General features: G+C 36.7%; 1 protein-coding gene across 1 annotated transcript in view; it reads left to right on the top strand.

Annotated features, from left to right (window-relative positions):
• The first annotated feature begins 11,645 nt into the window (after window positions 1–11,645).
• Window positions 11,646–19,387, top strand: part of SGCZ (sarcoglycan zeta) — a 404,844-nt gene continuing 397,102 nt past the window's right edge. The window contains exon 1 of the mRNA XM_026846855.1: window positions 11,646–11,722. The gene's annotated coding sequence lies outside the window, so the exon portion shown is untranslated. The remainder of the gene's footprint in view (window positions 11,723–19,387) is intronic.

The following is a 19,387-nucleotide window of genomic DNA, read 5'->3' as shown; positions in this document are numbered from 1 at the left end:
CATCTACATGTGAACAGCTCTCACAATCATCTTTTTAGGTAAATGTTTTCTCTAAAAAGGTGCATGTAGTGATTGTTTAGTTTCCTTTCTCCTGGTGCAGATTGTGATATGCCTTTCTAAGAACACAGAACTTTTAATTCGGCATAGAGAGATGTCACAAGATAACTGAATGTGGCTGAAGCTCTAATTTTAGAGTTGAAAGAGCACAAGAGTTCAGTGACAACTGCTTGGTGTGGAGAGAGGAAAGTACTAGTTGGGAAAAAAAATGTTCAGGTGCTTTCAAGTACACACTGAGGTCTATAAACAGAAAAGAAATATCAAAGTATGAGAAGCTAACCAAAAACATTGCTGCTGTGAGATGATTCTAGCTAGGCAACTGATTTCTCATGATTTGTTTTGGTTTTAGATTGAACAATAATTTCTATAAAACCTAATAACCCCCATCTCCTTTTCTTACATCTACTTTCTGGTTTGGGATTTTTTTGTAGGGGGATGTTCTCTAATCTCTAATTTGCAGAGCTGTTCTTGCTTGTACTCAGTTTATGGACACAATGCTTCTAATTAGGTCCAGTGAGGACAGTGACTCTTTTAAGTAAGTTCTATCACTTGTCTATGAAAGCTTGTTGCTCCAATCTTATGCTTAGCATAGGGTATAATATTACCTCAATATTTGCTTCCCTAGTGATAACAGAGATAGTGAATACTCCAGAACTAAGGCAACAATTAATTATGTGACTGCTGAAAACTCAAGGGAAGCTGGACGCAAATCCAGTAAATCCTACAAATGAAAAATTTCCAATCACAGTGAAAAAATACATGCCAGTATTCCAATGTGGTGCTGCTTAATGTTGTTAATTATTGTCCTTTATCAAGCTAATCAGGCTGCAGACAAATGATTAACACAAATGATTATCACACTCAATAGTAACAGATATTGAATGACTCTAAAGGTCCATTCAAGAACCTTTAGGTTAATGTCTTCTACTATAATTTAGTGATTAATTTTTAGAGAAACAGAGCACGAGTGATATGCAAAGGGCTACTGAGTGATTAGAAAGACTATCAATCTTGGACTGAATATTTTTCTTAGTTGAATACTCTCAGTGGAGCAAGGCACATACACATGGGTTTTGAATTTCTCCATTCCATACGGGTTGAAAAGTAACAAGATAGTTATAACTCTTGTATCCTAATGGACCCAGATTGAAGGAGCTCACCTATATTAGGAAAATGTGTCAATAATTTTATTATTCCTGTTAGCCACCAACCTTCCAGCCTGAATTTTTCATTAATTAGTACTTAAGGTTTTTTTCTTTTAAAAAACTATTCTTTTAATTTCAGTTGGTTTTTTTTTTTTTTTTTTAGTTAATTTCAGTTAACAGTTCAATTGATAGTAAATTTATTTTTCTATAAAGTATCAGGATTTGTACTCTGTGCATTAAATAAGAAAAAGGTCAGAGAGGAGAAAAAACCAATTAAAACCTGCATTTCACATAGTACAGAAAGTGACTTCTAAAATTCTACAGAAAATGTCAGGTTTATTTTTTAAAATTCTGAATTATATTTTTTAAAATCTGCTTTTAAAGTAGGCTTGTATGTGTAGTTATTTGCAAAACAACAGCAACATGGTCATCTGTGTTTGAGATACAGTATTATTTTCCCTCTTTGCAAGGAATTTACCTTCTAATAGCAATTCCATCTAATTTAAGAAACTTCATTAAGTATTAAGTAAATCTCAAAAATGGCTGTGCTTATACTTTATTCATTGTACGTTTCTTTTCTGTTTCTTATGTGGGCTTTACCTGATAAAAATATATTCCCTAATGATCCAGGAAACTATAGACCCGTCAGTCTGACCTCTGTACCAGGGAAGGTCATGGAACAGGTTATCTCAAGTGCCATTAAATGTCATAAAATGGACAACCAGGGGATCAGGCCCAGTCAGCATGGGTTTATGAAAGGCAGGTCCTGCCTGACAAACCTGATCTCCTTCTACGACAGGGTGACCTGCTTATTTGGTGAGGGAAAGGCTGTGGATGTTGTTTACCTTGACTTTAGCAAGGCCTTTGACACCATTTCCCACAGCATTCTCCTGGTGAAACTGGCTGCTCAAGGCTTGGATGATCAAACGCTTTGCTGGGTAAAAATCTGTCTGGATGGTCAGGCCCAAAGAGTTGTGGTGAATGGAGTTAAATCCAGTTGGCAGCCTGTCACAAGTGGTGTCCCCCAGGGCTGGGTTTTGGGGCCACTCCTGTTTAACATCTTTATTGCTGATCTAGACGAGGGGATCGAGGGCACCCTCAGTCAGTTTGCAGATGACACCCAGTTGGGTGGGAGTGTTGATCTGCTCGAGGGCAGGGAGGCTCTGCAGAGAGACCTGGACAGGCTGGAGCCATGGGCTGAGGCCAACTGGAGGAGTTTCAATAAGGCCAAATGCCGGGGGCTGCCCTTGGGCCACAACAACCCCCAGCAGCACTACAGGCTTGGGGAGGAGTGGCTGGAGAGCTGCCAGTCAGAGAGGGACCTGGGGGTGCTGATTGACAGCCAGCTGAACAGGAGCCAGCAGTGTGCCCAGGTGGCCAAGAAGGCCAATGGCATCCTGGCTTGTGTCAGCAATAGCGTGGCCAGCAGGGACAGGGAAGGGATCTGACCCCTGGACTCGGCACTGGTGAGGCCGCCCCTCGATTCCTGTGTTCAGTTTTGGGCCCCTCACTACAAAAAGGACATTGAATGACTCGAGCATGTCCAGAGAAGGGCAACGAAGCTGGTGCAGGGTCTGGAGCACAGGTCGTACGGGGAGCGGCTGAGGGAACTGGGGGTGTTTAGTCTGGAGAAGAGGAGGCTGAGGGGAGACCTCATCGCCCTCTACAGCTGCCTGAAAGGAGGGTGCAGAGAGCTGGGGATGAGCCTCTTTAACCAAGTAATAAGTGATAGGACAAGAGGGAATGGCCTCAAGTTGCACCAGGGAAGGTTTAGACTGTATATTAGGAAGCATTTCTTTACAGAACAGGTTGTTAGGCGTTGGAATGGGCTGTCCATGGAGGTGGTGGAGTCCCCATCCCTGGAGGTGTTTAAGAGTCGGGTTGACACAGTGCTTAGGGATATGGTATAGTTGGGAACTGTCAGTGCTAGGTTAATGGTTGGACTGGATGATCTTCAAGGTCCTTTCCAACCTAGACGATTCTGTGATTTTGAGATTCTGTGATCCTAAGGGGAATTTTATTATACTGGAAAATGGACTTACTGAAAAAAACGTATTTTACTGAAATGCATGAAAAGCTCCATGTGTATCACCTATAATGGAAATCAGATGTAGTTCTCTTCTATTATTCTTTCTGCATATTTAGAGCTGACTTACGTTACCATATCCAGAGAGTAAAATGAACTAAAAACATTTCAGCCTTGTCAACTTTAATTAATATGATGTAAAAATTTATTTTCTGAAGTTAAACTTTTAAATCAATGCATTCATGCATTGGATTTTACAAGAAAATATATTCAAGTGATCTGATCACCCCACCTATACAGTTGAATTTTCTTCCAGCCATCTAGCATATAACTCTTCAGTATCTTTGAATGAAGAATCCCATCCCTCTAGCAATTTGGTATTCCTGAATGCTGGTTGTTCTTTGACAGAATAAAGTGGCTAAAACGTCTCAAAATACTCCAAAAGTCTTTTAAACACTAATCGTCCCCTCCAATAATAGTATTTTTAAAAGAAAAAAAACAAACCTAAAACCAGGTGCTTTATACTGTAGTTGCAATTCATTACTCTTCCATCTGGCACAGATTTTGATCAGCCTCAACAGATGTATTACGGTAGGCCAACACAAGAGAACCTAGCTCATCAGATCTGAATAATGCATTGTTTCCTTTTATGGCCACGTAATTAAAATTCTTTCAGTATTCTTGGACACTACAGCATAACAGTAATTTGGTTCATGTTGTGTCTAAGCATATCTTAAACTCTTCAATAGATAGGTTACTGAAGGTTAGTTTCCATGTTTGCTTAAACGTCATTCATTATTCTATTACTACATCCACATCCCTCGGATGTTTTTCTTCCGCATTAGCCACAAATAAGTCCATTAAACTTTGCCCAACATATAAAAGGAAGAATCTAAGTGGTGAATGTTCAGAATATGCTATTATACAGTCATTCTTAAACAGATTAAAACTACTGAGGCATTCAATAAATTACAATCTCATGCTGGAAAATTAATATTTGATAGTTCATTACACTTGTTTAAAATTATACAAAAGTAAATTGGAAGCATCTTAACATATTCTCTACATTCAGATTTGTAACAAACATTTATCTGTCTTTCTACACACAAATACTATGTTTTCAGAAAACAGTGACCATATTTGTAGATCTTTCAGTCAACAGTTGTTAAAAATATTTTCTAAAGGCTCCCCTAAACCATTAAGGTAACATAATGCACTCCTGCGTATCTCTGTTAAATTAATTACATTTCTAATACTTTATCAGATAGTGAGTGAAAGAGTATTCGGCATTTTAATTTAACAGATATTGTTTTACATTTTAGTATGCTGATTAATTGTTTAGAATGAAGCTAAATTTCATGAAATACAAGAAACCAATTAAAAAAATAAAATAGTTCTGAAAGCTTGAATAAACTCTTTTGACTTTATTCTTCAGAGAGTTTCTTGCATGAGCTTCAGTCTGGCATAAGCATCTTTCAAAGATAAAGAAGGAATGTTAAAAGGAGCAATGAAAGAAAAAGAGGAAAAAAGAAATAAATTAAAACTCAGAAAATCATATCATGCCATAGTTTCACAGCATGATTTTAATTTTTTTTTTTTTTTTAAACAGCCTTATATGTATGATCCAAAGTCTTAAAACAAATATATGAACTTCTTTGTATATGGTGACAGCTTCTGACACTGCCATACTGAATGGACTGCTTGGGTGGACTAAGTCACTATTATGTCTAATATCAAGTTGATATCTGAAATCAGGTATTCTGAATCTGACTGTAACTAAATTCTTTTACAAACTGTGGGAATTCTACAGCCCTCAGATGGTGTTATTGCACTTTCGATATCCCTTCTGGGTGAAGGAGCCGTTACATCTGAATGCTTATTCCTAAATGCAGATTTCTTTCTTCCTTGTGAGCACAAAGTTCAATAGAGGGAAAAGCTTATGCCTGCAAATTTTGACTACTTGCATCCTTCCCTATCTTCTTTGTAGCTACAGGAGCTGTATGACTAAGAAGGAAACTTAAGAAATGCCATGATCTTTCTCTAGACATCCTAATCTTCCTTGAAGTCATTTTGTGGTAAATAAATGAAGTAGGTTATCTAGCAGAAAAGGCATTCTTATTTTCCCCACATATATGTCTATATGTAACATTTCAGGTCGATGCTACAAGGACTGGTTTTTGCTGGGCCTTCCCTAAACTGTCCAGTGTGTTTATCCACCGTGGTTAGTGAAAGCCAAGTAGCATGTCCAAAATGTTTTATATGTAGATCTGCACAAGTGATCACTGTGGACTAAAGATTTTCAGACAATGTATAGCAAGTACTAAGCCTGTTTTGGTTTTTTTTTTTTTTTCAGTTTATCTAGAATATCTGCATTTCTCATATGTCCATTGCCATATGATTATTTAGTCTTTATGGTATTTCAGCAGTCACTCAGAGCCAGAGAGTTTGGTAGAAATCTCTTTCATTTTAGAAAATATTTCATTCAGAATTTACATTCTAAAAATTTAATCATTAATTTATTCAGCATTAACCTGGTTCTACTTTCTCTTAAATCTACAGTTTCTCCACATCATCATTTCAGTCAAACAACACTAACAATGATGATTAACAGTGTATGAAACCAATTGTAGACTGTAAATGTAGCTCATCTGCTTAGAACTGCTCAGTTCATCTCATAGGTGTTTCAAATTGCTAAAGGCATGCTGGGTCTCTATTTAAAGATCAGGAACTACTGTTGTCAAAGAGCAAGGAATCTGCTATTTCTAGTTGTGCCTTAAAGAACCATCTGATATGTATGTGTATTTATTTATTGCTACATTATTATATTCCTCACTTTGAAAATCTGTCCCCACATCTCCTGATACAGTGATGTAAATGCCATTTGGGTGTGAAATCCTGTGACTGAGTAAGAAGAAAAAAAAAAATATTTAGTCCACTTTATCATAAGGAAAATGCTTTTTTAAAAAAAATTGGCTTCTAATGGTTTAGTGCTGGAAGCTTGTCTTAAAATTTAGCTTGGATTTTCTAACTTCAGGCCTGAAAAAAATCCAAAATAAGGTAGCTAAAGAAAAGAAAAAAGAAAAAAAAAAAAGCTTCTTCACAGTCAGTTCATTGCACTGATATAGTTGCTATATCTATTTAATGTTAAGTAATATTAATTGTATAAATATACTTGTAAGAATTCTGGCCTAGCAACGTCATCTACCAGGTATAGACTATGCTTACAAACATGCCAAACATAAAATGTACTAAATAGAAATAAACCGTTTTCTATTAAATTAACTAACTCTCTCTTATTCATGTCCAGGACATCTACTCAAGAAAATAACCAATTGTTTATTAAGTAAGTTTCGCACAACCTTAAGATATTTTAACAACTGGAATTGTAACAGGCCTCAGATTATTTTATTCTAATTAATTTTTTAAATGGAACAGGAAAATTTGGAAGTAACTGACCTTTAAGTGGTAAAACCATTTCTGCTATAGAAGATATTGTAAACGAAATTCCATTTTAATGAGGGTAATGTAGCAACTATAGTAATTGTATTACAATGCGAAAATTTTAGCCTTGAAAGATTTAAAAGCTAATTACTGAATGCCATAGTGAAACAAATGGAACTCTTTATTTCTATTGTGGTAATATCTGAATCGCTACTGAGAATTCCTTGGTGAGGATGCTTTCTAAATGATGCAGGTCTAAATATTCCTATTTAAGTCGAAAATAGTTTTTGCACAGCAGCCACATTCAGTCTTACTGGCACAGTTGCCTGTTGTATACCAGTAGAGAAGCAGCCCTGAGGAAAAGGTGAAGTGTTTCTTCATCAAGGTGGGTGACAAAGATGTCGTCCTCTTTTACAGAAATAATGGGAATCGGCTGGATTCTTCTCTGTCAGAGAGTGCTCTGAGTCATTCCTGCTTTGTTTGGGTACAGCCCTCTGCTTGTCCATAGGACATCAGCATGGTTCTGGGTTCTCTCTTCATTGTGGTCATTCTTTTTTCCCCCTGGAATAACCTTTAAAAAGCTTTCAAAATAAAACCACAGAATAACACTTATGAAAGGAAAGGGGAGAGCCCATGAGTAAATTGGGTTATTGCTCTCTACAGCTACCTGAGTGGAGGTGGTGGCAGGGTGGGGGTTGGTCTTTTCTCCCAGGAGGTAAGTGATGAGACATGAGGAAGTGGCCTTGGGCTGCACCAGGGGAGAGTTAGACTGGATATTAGGAAAAACTTCACCAAAAGGTTTGTCAAGCATTGGAACAGGCTACCCAGGGAGGTAGTAAAGTCACCATCCCTGGAGGTATTTAAAAGATGTATAGATGTGGCACTTAGGAACATGGTTTAGTGGTGAATAGGCAGTGCTAGGTTAATGGTTGGACTTGACCTTAAAGGTCTTTTGCAACCTAAACTATTCTATGATTCTATATATCACACAGAAGAACCCTCTATCCATGTGTAATTTTAAAATTTTTAAATTGGCCATCCATATTTAAACTTCATATAAAAGAAAAAGACTAAATAAATAGAATAGTCTGAATTTTGTTTATCCTTTAATCATTTAAATTTAAAAATAACCTTAAATTATCTTCAGGGAGAGTAATTGCTTGAAATTATATGTTATTCTCTGAAATCAAACAGGCATACAGAAATGTTCCCAGGTAATGCATTTTGAGTTTATATGCTCCTTTAAACAGTGAGTATAAGTATTTACCAGGGTACTGTCGGAAGCTGGTATGTGCAGCCTAAATAGACATTGGCATTTCAACATGAACAATTGCTGTGAAAAGCAATGAAAAGCTCTAGAGCATGCTTGTCTGCTTCTGTTGTAAATGCTTTATAGAGGGTTATGATGCTTTCATTGTATCAGGTTCCTGGAGTCTGTGAAACTGTTGGTCTAGTGCCACTAGAAGGAAGAATTTTATCTTCCCAGATAGAAGCAAACATCAGGAATGTTAGCAGGACCCAGATATGCTCCACAGCTTAACAAAAGAACAAGGTATACAGCCTCATCCTTAGTCTCAGTAACTATAAAACCAGGATTACAAGGAGTTGAGCCCCTGTCTACTTTCTCAGCATGCACAGCAAGATTTTTTGGGGATGGTTATGGGAAGGTAATGCACACAACATCATGGCAACAGGGTTCTTGTGCAGCATGAATTTAATTAAAAGCCAGCATTGAAATAACTCCTTCTCATATGAAAGCACTAATTATTTGGATATGGATAATTTCTTTTGGAAGGGAAAGAAGACAGACATCGCAGACCCCATTCAAATATTTGAATTTTAGATTATTTGCCTGTGAGGTGCCATTTTGGCAGTCAGGCTTTGAAGAGGACTGATTTCCACAGAAAAATGACAGTGCACAACAGAAAGTTTCATAGAGAAATGAGCACCAAAGCATCTCACTGTGTGTTCTTGATACAACCTCTTTGGTCTCTTTCCATGGTGACCCACATTCCTTTATTGTCATGAATAACTCTCATCCTCAGAGACCCACAGTGACTGTCCTTCCCTTCATTAAAGATAATGGGAAATTTAACTTCGATAGAGACAGGAATAAGTCATTTATTCTGTACCACTGAAACACGTAAAAGCTTATCAGGTCTATGAATAGGTAGTTTCATCCTATTCTTCTTATTTTAGAGTGTATTTTCAAATGTTCAGACTCAGGATCTTCAACAAGAAAACTTAACTAGGCTGGGCTACTTAGAGACTTGGACACTACGAGTAACTCTCTCCTGAAGTAAACTATTTTTTCAGATACTAATATTCTACAGTGATAGTAGTACAGGCTGCATTATTTATAGATTTTCTTAAAAACATAGCTTCCCAAGATGGTTCTATGTCTTTTTCAATGGACATAATCAAGTGACAAACAGAAGAACTTCAATCACATCTTGTAATCTTACAACCTAGCTGTAATGTTGAACGTGTTTTTTAAAGTCTTTCATGTTTCTCTGATTAAACATGCAACTGGTTGCTATTTTACGCTCTCTGCAATTAATAGAATTGGGTTATGATACAGGAGAGATAATGGAACCCAACCACAGAAATACCTTAAGAGATCCATTCAGAGGAATATTTGGGAATATTTGAACTGCAAATTCAAATGCATTTTTGCATTGAATAATCCTTGCAGAGTTGAATTTCGTGAAAGAGTGAACTTGGTTTGCAAGACTCAAGAGTAAAGATTATTCGCTGAACAGCTTTGTTTCATCATATGGCTGCTAATTTAATATTCTCTTACAAGCTTAAAAATAGACATTTTTCTGTTATTTCCTTTTAAATCATGCTTATTTGACTTCTCTGTCCTAAAAGGTGCAAAAATACTTGAAAGAGCAGTTCTCTATGCAGAAATATTTTTTTTCTGACAGCTATAGAGATTTGTTATATTTGGAATATTTCACAGTTGTTATATTTTTGCAGAAGGAGTGTTTTCAAAATTACTGTACCACATTACAGAGTTATTACAGAATGAATGAGGTTGGCCAGAACGTTGTGAGGTCATGTAATCCAACCCCCTGCTCAAAGAAGGGCCAACTAGAGTAGGTTAGGACCATGTCTAGTTAGGTTTCGAATATCTACAAGAATGGAGACTCCACAACCTCTCTGGGCAACCTGTGCTGATATTTAACCACCCTCCCAAGAAATATGTTTTATTACATTTAAACAGAACTTCCTGCATTTCAATTTGTACCATTGTCTCTTGTTCTGTCACTGGGCACCACTGAAAAGAGTCTGGCTCAACCTTCTTTACCTCTCCCCATCAAATTTTTATATACATAATTAGATCGTCCAAGCTTTCTCTTCTCCATGCTGAAGAGTCCAGGCTCCCTTAGACGGGACCTCATAGGAGAGGTGTTCCAGTCTCTTAATCATCGTCGGGGCACTTCACTGGATGTGCTCCAGTATGTCTAATTACTTCTTGTATTGGGGAACCCAGCACTCCAGATGGGTCACACCAGAGCTGAGCAGAGAGGAAGGATCCCCACTTTGACCTGCTAGCAGTGCTTAGCATCCCAGGAGGCTGTTAGCTGCCTCTGACAGAGAGGCATGTTGCTGACTCATGGCCAACTTGTTATCCACCAGGCCTTTTTTTTTCAAGCTACTTTTCAGTTTAGTTATATATGCTAGAGGAAAACATTAGAGGAGTTACTGAAGAGACCAGATTTTATTTCCAAATATGACTTCACTGTTACTTACATTTCTGTCATGACAGAAACCAGCCCAAAGTGGAAATTTGATTCTAATTAATCTCCTTGATTCTAATTAATCTCACTAGTCCCAGATGAAGGGGAAAGGGTGAGTTGGTGTGTTATTTAAAAGCTGTTTAGGGGAGAGTGGCTCCTAGAGAGTCTTGGAGAACAAAGCAAGGAACTAATTTAGTAGGTGAGATGATGTTACTGTGTTGAAAGTAGCTAGGTTTGTAGAGTTTTCTTGAGAGGTATGTTGCATGTCCAAATAGTTTTTAATTTAAGTCCTGAATTAGGGTGAGGGAAAAGGAAAGCACAAGGAAGGAAGTTGAAGGACTAACTTCGTCAACAGTTTCTCAAGCTATGAAATACAAGCTTCTGGAAAGCAAGTCAAGGTACTTCTAATCTGTGAAGGAGGCCTTCACCTAACAAGTTGTGTTAAGTGACTAGAAGGACAGCTGTGTAACCGGCTCTCCCTTGTAGTCTAAATCTGTGCTATATACTGAACCCTGAACTGAAAGGGTTCATTTGCCAAATGAACTCTGGGCTTTCTTGTATTTGAGATTTTTTTTTTTTTTTCAGTGATATATGTCAGCGTGGCCTGTTTCCCCAATAAGCTCTCTGGCACTCAGCCACTCTGAAAGGAAAGCAGCACTTCGGAAGCAAGCTGTCTATACAGCTCATGTGTAATGAAGCTATGCAGATTCAGCAGCTGACTCTTTCTTAGAATTGCTGCCTGTGTGATTGAGCTGGAGTTGTGGTGATTATGCAGATGAATTATGCTTGTTTATGCAGGACTCTCCAGCACAAGTAAGGTTGCAAAAATCTCTTTACATCACCATTGCCAGAAGCATGTATGCTTTAGACTTCTGCCTAAAGCAGCTGCAGTGTTAGATACCTTTCCCTCTAGTGATCTTCAGAGTATCTGACTGTGCTTTACAGCTGCCTTCAGCCTTTTAAGGATTAAACAGCTGGGTAAGATAGAGCATTAGGCTTCTATAGATAGATCTGAAAGACTAATTGAGTGTTTGTAACCTCTAGTGTTTGAACAGTGTTTGAACCTGCCTAAAGGTAAAGCTTTAACATGGGTAGGGGAGCATTAGGTTGTTGTTTGCTGTCAATACTAAAATGCACAAGCTTCTGTAAGAGCATTTTACAATGCTGTGTTTGGTAAGCTATCAGCTACTGGTCTTCAATCAAGCCAGAGCTCCCTATCAAGCTTCAGTTGTTGCTTTTGGCTTTTCCACAGCTGTGTCAGCACTTGATAGTAAAGAAAATGCCAGTTTTTACTTCTAGTGGAGGAGGTTTGGTTTTTATCAGTTGTTTTCATAGCTTAATTTCTCGTCTCTTTTGTGTCATTCTGAATAATTTTGTATTAATTTGTTATCAATATTTAGTTACTATTGCATTTAGGTTTTAGCTTTTAGGGGAAAAATCATATATCAAAGTGCCTTGAATAACATAAAGAAATTGCAGAGTTCTATCTGTTGGTCTCTTTATGTAAATGTCCATATGTAACGAAAGGTGAGACCTAGCTTATCAACAAAACGCACAAAGAGGTGAGTATCATTCTAACTTGCAGTTCTTGCCTGCTGGAATGATTTCTCTGAAATCACAGGTGGTCTAGAGTTGTTCACTGCTATTGATGGAGGTATTCTCTGTTGTAAGATTATTCAGGTAGCTGTTATACAAACAGCACAGTCATTTTGCATCCCCCTGAGACCTTGATGTGTATCAAGATGTTGGGGGAAAAAAAATTGTTTGTGATAAACTGCCTTTGTATTTAAGCTGAGGTATTGACAAAACACTGTCATTTTTCTCTGATGCTTCTTACCTGCTTATGTTTTTCTTCAATGTTTCTAGAAAAAAAAGTAGTAGCCAGATGAAGGTATATGTGAATTACAGCAGCCAGTGGGATCTAAACTCTACCTCTTTGGGTGGGTTTTCTTCCTGTTGTTTCTGGGTATGTGGTGTGTGAGGCAGGTGGAGTGTGTTTAAGAATTAAGTAGCCTTAAATGCAAGCAGTCATTCCATTAGAAGTCTCTTCTTCAGGGTACTGAAAGTTATGTCAGCTTTTCAGAGACATACTACAAGTCAGATATTATTTTTATTATGCTACTTAGAAAGTGCCTTTACTCACCTCTATTTCACTGTGACCATGGGTGTTTCATTGTTACCTTGACTTGTCATACAGTAGTGCAGATGATCCTTAATATTATGTAGACTTACTAGTCTAGTTGAAAAGCTGCTATTTAGTTTTAAGTTTTGGATCAGAAAGAAAAGTATCAGCATATTTAAGGCAAGGAACAGCTTTGTTCTCACTCAGTTCATGAGACTTGTTTTCTTTGCCTACAGGACTGCCATGGCTCTGCCTGAAATAGCAGTGTGGAGCAATAACAGGGGCTAAAAAAAAAAAAAAAAAAAAAAAAAAAGTCAAGTATTTGTCTAACTTTCTTCTTTAGAATAGTAAGACAACATAAAGACCTGTTGACATGACAGGAGGCATTAAATGAAATCCATGTGCTGCATTTAGAGCCCATTTTCTGAACCTAGCTAGCAGCAGTACTTGACTCTTGGCCTTCTGACTTCATGCTTTTTCAACACCCTTATCTGAAATATTAATAATGAAACATTAGAAGCTCAGTTTGAAATACTAATTCAAATAGTGTCTTTGTAAGAAAGGCACTTTTTCATACTTATTATAAGACTGCAACTTGAAGTGTGGAGTACTTGTTTTTGAAATAACAAAATGCTTAATTGCTTATTGCCAAATGTTAGGGATGAAGAAGTCATCAAAATACTGCATTAGAATGCAGAATGGCTGGTCTGATATTTCACTTAAAATTTGTAATGTTTTGCTGTAGCCTTTGTGAGCTGTGTGATGTTATTAATTTCAATCATCTACTAAGAGGAAAAATTTGTAGGTTAGCTAGTCACTTTTCAAAGAGCTGTTCATGAAAAAAATTCATGATGGGTTTTATGAGAATGAGATTCCACAACTTGCTGGTAATTGTAACATGAAGTATTAGAGCTTTGCAACTGTTCTTTCCACAATGACAACTTGATGCAACGCTGCTAAATTCTGTGGTATTCATTGATAAACCCAGAAGAAGTAGATAGAAGTGAGAAAATGTAGTGCACCAGGGTAAATCTACCTGTAATGGCAAGGTAACAAGGGAGTCTTAAGGTATAGCTCTTTGGGGTACTTGCCCAATATATTCCCTTCAGGCACAGGAAGAAAATTTCAAGCAGGCATTCAGTTGAAAAATATCATAAAAATAGATATCTACTTGTTTACTTTGCCACAGGGGTGATATTGGACCTTGACAGTAAGGGCAAACAGCTTAGTTGGTCTTTACTGAAATCTTAAAGAAAAGAAAGATTTGCAAGAAGGATTAACTTGTGGAAATCCTCTGTGCCGTAGGACACTGGAATGGCAGCAGATGCTGAATGGGCCTTGCAGCAGGGCATGCTGGTGCCCAGGATCATCAGCTGTTTGGAAGAAAATAAAAATGACACCTGATACCACACTTGAATTTTAACAGACTATAATGACAGTGTTTTTTGCCAAATACAATGAAAAGTTAGAGCAGTCTACTAAGTTTTGCATGATCAATATACTGTGACGTGACAATTAAAGAGTGTTTGGAGAAGTAGTAACTGTCATATCCAGCCAGTAGGGAGGGTTTGACTACCAATTTGGCATACAAGCATATGGCTGGAGTCCATAACGGCTGATACAGTGGTAGACCCCTCTGAATTTGCAGCTGTACCTCATCTGATTATAAAGCAATTTGAGCACCATGAAATAAATATGTCAAAATATTTCAGGCTGCCATGACAAGCTCTGTAAGCATTTGAAAGTGATGCCTGTGTCTTCAGTGTGTAAATTTTTGAATTGTTCTTTTATAATTATTAGATATATAGTTCCAACCGACATCCAACCAACACAGTGTGTACTGTATTTCTTTCAAATTTATAAAAAATGTCAATCTATTCAGCAAAATTAGATGGACTACACTTTTTTATTTCAGCAAGATTTGCACTCCTTTAAAATAAATCCTGGCCCATTTGAAGGCTGCTTTCTGATTATCTACAAGAGAGTACTTCTATGCATACATTACACTATCTACCTAGGCACGAATTCAGTAATTTGTTTAATCACTTCTGGAATTCATTGTTTTTTTTCCTTTCTTTTTAATAGAATTGTAGATAAGCTTAGTTTACTGTAGGAAAAGCATCTTGGAGGGAATGGATTCATATAACGTAAAGGCTTCTCTGCCAAAATATTCTGAACAATTTAACATGAAACCATACCCCAGAACAAACTTCTCTGGACCTTCTACCAGCAAAAGAACCTCTGTGTGCCCTAACCTGGCCAAATTATTTGGGGGATAAAGAGGCTATGTTGTACATGGAAGAAAGACAATACTGATCCAGCATTTAGAGACTAAATCAGACAGGTTCTACTATTTCCAGAGGTGGAGGGAAGGAACAAATTAATGGTTTAGTCCAGGTGCAAAATGTTTAAGCAAAGCTTATAAAGTTGCAAAATCAGACATGCTTTTTGTGGTCGGTGAAGGCCTCAAATATACAATTGTCCTACTTTAAGGTGGTAGTTAGGAGAAAAAAATAAAAAAAGGTTTCTGAGTTTTAAAGAAAATCCCTAGTGGGTAGGTCTGTTTAACAAAATATGTTAATGGTGTTTCTGTTTAAAAAAAAAAAAAATCCAAACCCAAACAAAACAGTGAGACATACTTTCACTGAAGTAATTTCTTCTCTGCGCAGTTAAATCAAGTTACTGCCAATGTTAAATACAGCTGAGTGATAACATGTGCAGCTCATTCTGTTGAGAATCTTACTTAAACACCTAGTATCTAAGATACCTAGCTAACTCGATATCTGAGACAACAGGCATGACCCTAAATGTTCTTGAATTTTCACTTCCTATGAAAGGCTTCATAACAAGGAATCTTGTTTTATTTCATAAATAATATACATTCCAATTTTTAAAAAACAATTAGGTCCACTGCTGAATTTGCAAAGATGCCACTTTCCTGAATTGCCTGCATTGGTTTGAAATCACCTTGTGTCTTTCTGAGGCTAAGCCATCAATGGCCTGCCTGGTTTAGCTGATTTGGGATCATTTGTTGTCATTAATTCTCTTTCATTAAGCTTTTAGGAGTTTGGGTATCTCTGTTTCATTTCTGCTGGTTCTGCCTACAGCCTGTTCATAATGCCAAAGGTTTCTTTAATGGAACATATGGGAGCACTGGGCAACCAATACTATAATTATCCAAATAATTACCCTACTTATTGCCAGCATCCAAGATCAGATGGCCAGCGTGTGCTTGGATAATCAAGGCTCCCTTCTCGCAGTCTTCTCCTTGCTGTAGTTAATTTTGTCTTCATTGGAGGGCGGGGGTTGGTTTCTATAGTTGATTTGTAGTTATTCATTTGCTGTTCTATTAATACTATTATAAAATTCATTCCTAATCTTACAATCTTATTTAAAACCTAGATATCTCATTGCAAGCCTCAAACATAATTGCTGTGCAGTGTTAGTTCACATTTTAATGGGAAAAAAGGCACAACTAATTTATTTCCTTATTTTATGATGAGGGGATCTTATAGCAGTAGCCTCTTTTTTTAATCATTAAAATGCAACCTTTTTGCTAACAGGGCTAAATGCCTTTGTCTTACAGCTACTAGTTTCATTGCCCACTCGAGCAAATAAACCATTCACTTCAGGGAACAAAATTCTCAGCAGAATTTTAAGAAGGTACTTGAAAAAGCTGCCAAACTGCTCCAAAACTTGTTTCATTAGTAAACAGGCAAATTAAAGTTGTGAACAAAGGATCCAGATTATCTAATCATTAAATACTTTCATATCAGACTCATTAAGGGAACATTGAGTCTAAAATTCTCTCATAAATATTTTGTAGCAAAGTATAAGCTTTAATGTGATTTTATATGCATGCTTTACACAATGCATACCCAATGTAAGTCAAGTATTTAAAAGTAATATTTCTGTCTTAGACTCAAGTCTAAGCTTCTAGCTATCAGTGTAACCTTAACTCTGCCTCCAGGTGTGCATAGTACTGTTCATTGGATATAGAAGGGAATGCTGCTTGTTACATTGCTATCTGCTCTAGACCTTCTTTGTGAAGTGGTATAAATATGAAGGTTATAATGAAGCCAGATCTGTTTTGTTCCAGTGGCTTTGTTTACTTAGCTATTATTCCTGACTTTAACTCACTGTGATTCAATTTGTCCAGTCATTTCACTTTCTTCTCAGAGAAAGCACATTATGCCACTAGCAAAATATGACAATATATAGAATACAATTGTTGAAGATGCTTGCTATGGAACTACAGTAAAGTGATATTGAACCAATGGAGTTCTTGCCTGTGCAGTGATCGAACAAACAGCATGCACACAAAGCATAAAATGTGCGTTGAAGAATAGGTTTTGTTTTAACAAATCATAAGGCCTCCATGTATGTCAGTACATTCAGTTCATCACATTTACGTGGCATCAAGCACTAGAACTCTAATGCAAACTGCTTTCAGAACCAGAAAGGAAGAATTTTTTTTCCAGCAACAACTTGAGAATTGCTTATATTTATCCCTGTTACGTTCTATAATAATATTATGAAATCTGGAAAGGTATTAATGATTGCTTTGATGCCCTAGGGCCTTATCAGAAAGAATCCCTTAATTCAATGTTGTGGAACATCATGTGATGTCATTGAAATGGACAGTCCATTGTCTCACATTCCTGGAACTCAAACTAAGCTAATAAAACTGAACAAACCCTGCTCACAGATGACACCTCCCATTTGAAAATACATTTTAGGTAATGTATCTATGTACCAAAACTGTGGACTGCTGTTTATACAAGCAGTTAAGGGTGTCTATGTTACCAGAAGAAATCTGCATCAGCAGCTTCTGAAAAGTACTTGAAAAGGCTTTCAAAACTGTATTTTTTTTTAAAAGTCATTTGATAATGGATCTATTAATATGATCTTTGAAGCATCACTAAAATTTTCTTCTAGGAACAGATAGAGAATAGAGAAGAAATATTTTTAGGCATCCTGGTTTAGAATACGGTTCTTTATCAAGAATCTAATTTCTTATTTGAATGTAAACATCTTATTGAATGCACTAAAGCCAGAATTTTAGACAGGAGTTATCAATATTGTAAAATAACACGTAGGAGAGTGTCCCATTACACCTGCCAAAAAGGATTTGCCTGATTCTATTGTGAAAATAAGGAGTCAGATTCTCAGCTGGAGCATGCTAGTGAGCTCGCATTGACTCTCAGAGTGGGTGTATAAAGCATTGTTTCTATTCATTTGTAGGAGGGGTCATTCTTGAATGTCATCATGTAAATACTGCAGTATAAGGAAAACTAGTGAGTTAGAGAATGCGAAAATACAGAACCCTCTACAAGTGAAAGGACACTATCCTTGATCCGGATATATATATGCATGTTTGTATATATGTAAATGTGTATATACATGTGTATGTATACACATAATTATGTCTATACACATGTGCATCTGTATGGAAATATAACAGTGATTTAAAGAAGGAGAGGGTTGTTTATGAGGAAGACGCTAACCTGCTGTTTTTTCTAAGGATGTAATTTACGGCAGGTTATTGGAACAGATTCTAGTTTCAAATACTGGAGACTGCAGTGACTTTGCGGCCAAGTGTATCATGTTAATTGCCATAATTAACTTATATCATAGCTAAAATAATTTTAAGACTTCTGCTTTTTTAGGGGTAGGGAGAGGAATAAAGGAGAATCTCATGCAGCTGACAGTTGGTTTAGCAATGACATCTGGGACTGGTAACACTGTTCTTTCAGATGGGTGATTTATGTATTTTTATCAGTACTTTGACATTAAAAATTCAGGATCAGAAAACACAAGATGTCATTCAAACAAAGAAGTACTGAAAAATCCATATATCGTATCTAGCACTAATGCTCAGTCCATGCTTGTTACTGATCTTCTCCAATAACCTGAGTGTGTTCAAGCACATACTAGTAAATATGGTTAATTACAGAGCTATTTGTCTGATCCTCTTTCCTTACACTTCTTCCACTGTCTCCTTGATTCAGAAAGAAAACATAACTGGCTTTGCACTGAATTTTGAAATGTACGTTTCACAATTTCATTCAAAGCCATTTAATTTTTTTTCATACATGCAAAATGTTTATATTTTAACTTAAAACCTTGTTTTTCTTTAGGCTGTTTCTCTATTCTTATTTCTTTTCCTTGTAATATTGTCATTATGTAGTAGGAAATGTGAAGAAATACCTCTCTATCATGTACACAATGATAATGTCTTCCTTTCAATTAGTTACTACAAAATTAGCTGTTGTTTTGATATTGAACAATAATTGACTTCACCTCTAGCTGCAGCTCTGGATAATCTCCGAGGAAGTCCTCTGTCCCCCAGTACTCCTTTTTCCCCGTGATCTCCCCCATATCCTGAGAGGTTAGTTGGAAAGGAAATCTGGATCCTTTTAAAAAGGAAGGAAATATCTGAAACATAGATGTTTGCCATAACATTCACACTCATTGAAATTTGTCATTTCAGAAAGTGACTAAACTGAAGAATGTTATTCAAAATTATTTGAAGATCATGTTTTCAAACTTGCTTCCTCTGTGGTTTGGGTGGTTTGTTTTTTTTGTTTTTTTTTTTTTTTTGTTTGGTTGGTTGGTTGGTTTTGGTTTGGTTTATTTTTCATTTGTTGTCTTTTGTTTTGTTTTGTTTGTTTTGTTTTTTTCCCCCACAAAGGGAAACTTTTGCTTTGTGTAACTTAGCAAAAGAGTAGGGGAAGGTATCCTTTCAAATGAGGCATCTTTTACAACAGAAACAGATTGAAAGTGAACAAAAACCCTCCTTTGTATTTACAGTAGTATTGCAACAGGTAGTCTGGCTTCTTCAGATTTT

The sequence above is a fragment of the Athene cunicularia genome (genome assembly GCF_003259725.1).
Source record: "Athene cunicularia isolate RWA chromosome 4 unlocalized genomic scaffold, athCun1 chr4_part1, whole genome shotgun sequence".
NCBI lineage: Eukaryota > Metazoa > Chordata > Aves > Strigiformes > Strigidae > Athene > Athene cunicularia.
The sequence above is the reverse complement of the archived record's forward strand: the minus strand, read 5'-3'. Positions and strand labels throughout refer to the sequence as shown.